The sequence below is a fragment of the Triticum dicoccoides genome, chromosome 7B (genome assembly GCF_002162155.2).
Source record: "Triticum dicoccoides isolate Atlit2015 ecotype Zavitan chromosome 7B, WEW_v2.0, whole genome shotgun sequence".
NCBI classification, from domain to species: domain Eukaryota; kingdom Viridiplantae; phylum Streptophyta; class Magnoliopsida; order Poales; family Poaceae; genus Triticum; species Triticum dicoccoides.
Genome location: NC_041393.1, coordinates 769,553,651 through 769,556,879, shown reverse-complemented (window position 1 = coordinate 769,556,879; position 3,229 = coordinate 769,553,651). Strand labels below are relative to the sequence as shown.

The 3,229-nt window shown below is 44.0% G+C and overlaps 1 pseudogene; it reads left to right on the top strand.

Annotated features, from left to right (window-relative positions):
* Positions 1-807: 807 nt before the first annotated feature.
* LOC119339773 lies at positions 808-3,168 on the top strand (annotated as a pseudogene).
* Positions 3,169-3,229: the final 61 nt, after the last annotated feature.

Here is a 3,229-nt window from a genome sequence, read left to right as displayed (position 1 = left end):
CCATGGGGGCGGGCTAGGGGCTGTCTGGCGGAGGGTGTGGAGGTGGCGATCGAGGCACATGGCAGCCGACAGCGATGTCATCGAATGAATGTGCTCTGGTTTATATGAAAATCCGTCGTGTTCGCATGAATTTCGTCCGGTTAGTTGAAACAGTGTTTAGAAGGTATGCGAGCATCGTTGGATGGCCAGCTCTTGTATCCTTTTTTTTGGGCGGCTCCTATATCCTTGTCTGCGAACGGACGCAGAAGCAAATTTACAGTTCTGCGTTGGAGATGCACTTACTATTAGTTGTCTATATGCTTAGACACAAGGACAAAATAAGGTACTCACTTAACTCTGGGCATTCTTGTTTCCGTTGAAGCCTCGTACAACTTGCTCCATTTGATATACAGGCGATCGTACTATGAAACTGCCGCCCCACAAACGAACATTTAGACTTGTCCTGTTGCCGAGGCATCTTCACATGTGGATACTCAGTGACCTAGGATGGCACCACTCACAGCTCACGAGTCTCTCTTGAAGAAGGTAAAAGAAAAGATTGAAGCCTGGCAGGTTGACGTTATCGTTGGAATCGGATGGGCAATTACCCTGGGCGAAGAGCCGGGGGCTCGTCTAAAAAACGGTTCACCTTTCTCGGTTGATGAGCCACCCGCGTGCACGGCCCAGGAATCACGCGCAGGTTGTCGTGTTTACAGACACTTCACAATTGCTTTAGATCGACCCTTTGTTTTGCATTGAGCATTCGCAGTCCCAACTCCATCACAGTTTTCACTCCCACAAACTCATAGGAAAAAAGAGAGCCAAGCCATGGAGTCCACGGTGCTGAGCCTGGGCAAGTCCGTGCTGCACGCAGCGCTGAGCTACGCCAAATCTGCGGTGGCGGAGGAGGTGGCTCTGCAGCTAAGAGTCCGGCGGGATCAGGTCTTCGTCACCAGAGAGCTGGAGATGATGCAGGCCTTTCTCATGGCCGCGCATGAGGAGGGGGATGAAAACAAGGTGGTCAAGATGTGGGTGAAGCAGGTCCGTGATGTGGCCTACAATGTGGAGGATACTCTCCAGGATTTTGCCGTTCGTCTGGACAGGCACAGGCAATCATGGTGGCGTATCCCCCGTACGCTGCTGGATAGGCGCCATGTGGCCAAGCAGATGAAGGAGCTCAAAGCCGATGTCGAGGATGTTAGCCAAAGGAGCATGCGCTACCACCTCATCAAGGGCTCTGGCTCTGGCTCCAAGCCTGCCGCCACCGGTGGGCAATCTGCTTTCTAGGAGAAACCATGTCTGGCATCGAGGAGTCAAGGCGGCAGCGAGAGAAATCAAAAGTGAATCTCGTCCGATTGCTCAACAAGAGTGACGACAATAACCTCAAGGTGATTGGAGTGTGGGGAACAAGTACTGTTGACTTGGAGATTGAGGGTAGTACATCCATCATCAAGAGGGCCTATGATCATTTGAAGAGACACGACAAGTTTGATTGTTGTGCCTTTATAAGGTTGATGTTGGCATTCAATCCAATGGAGTTCATCCAAAACATCATTAGGCAATTATATGTAAGCCTTCTTCAAGAGTCCAAGCAAAGTGAACAGGCATCAATGGAGGCCCAGATACTAAGGAGAATGCGGATGAACAAGGAAGAAGAAGATGATCTCATTGACGAGTTCAAGGGATACCTGAAGGAAAAGAGGTATCTGGTTGTGTTGACGGATGTCTCTAGCATTGAACAGTGGGATCAGATAAAAACATTATTTCCACACAACAAGAGAGGGAGCCGAATCATGGTTTTCACACCACAAGTTGAAGTTGCAACTTTATGTGTAGGTCATGAGAGCTTAGAACCAGAGCACAAGCAGTTGTCTTCTGATGAGACTCTTTATGCTTTCTATGAAAAGGTAATATTATCATCTGCTAACACTACCTCCGGGTGTTCTTCTGGTTTGTTCGATTCACACATCAAATTTGTGATTTCATTTGTACTGATAGCTTGATTAATACTCCCTCTGTCCCAAATTAGTTGTCTTAGATTTGTCTATATATAGATATATAGATGTATCTAACAGAAAAACGTGTCGAGAAACATCTGTATCTAGATGTATCTAACACAAACACTTGTCTAGATACATCTGTATCTAGATGTATCTATACAAATGTTAGACAACGAATTTAGGACAGAGTTAACAGTTCTCAATGCATATATAAACATTTATCTTATCCAAGTTTTATCAATGTTATATAATTTATATGGTTCTACACAGTTAAGGTCCACACAATGTTTCTTATTAAGAGGTAACTAAACTCCTTGATATTCATACATATTTTGGGAACTTCTGGAATTTTACATTTTCCAGATTTAAAAATAGACGTGCATATATATAATTGCTTCCACCTAAACAACTGAGTTAATTATGCCTTCCGTTGTCTGAATGAATACACCATTGAGCTGCAAATTATAAGGATATTGTGTGTGTGGCTTGCTAGAGATAAAAGAATAACAAAAAGTATCATGGAGAAAAGAAGACATCAAGTAATCATGATTTGTTTGATTGTGTATAGGGTTATCCTGAAGAGGAAATATCACCGGAGCCAATGCCAAGCACAAATGCGACAACTAGTGGGACCAACAACTCCATGGACAGAAATAGCATTACTCGCATCGACACGATGGTGTTTGCTGCTTTGGAGGAATCTCAGCTCATCGGGCGAGTGAATGAAAGATCTGAAATCATCGAACTAGTTTCAAATAAACATGGACAAGAACTTCAGGTGATATCATTATGGGGAATGGGTGGTCTTGGGAAAACCACACTAGTCAGAGATATATATCAAAGCCAAGAGATCAGTCAAATGTTTGAGGCACGTGCTTGTGCCACTGTCATGCGTCCTTTCAATTGTGAGGAGCTTCTTAGAAGCTTGGCAATGCAGTTTGGAAATGTGACAGATCTGAGAGGTTATTTAGATGGAAAGAAGTACTTGATTGTTCTCGATGACATATCATCTGCTGCCGAATTTAATGCCATAATACAACATTTGCCCAAAACAGCGGGAAGTTGCATCATAGTCACCACAAGGGAAGAGAGTATTGCTAAGCACTGTTCAAATGTGGAAGGAAATGCACGGAAGCTCAGCACCCTGAATTATGATGACGCTCATATTCTTTTGATGAGGAAGGTATAAGCAAAGTAGCATTATGTTCAATTAATTATCTTTTTGTTAGTCCATCTTGTTAAAATTAGAG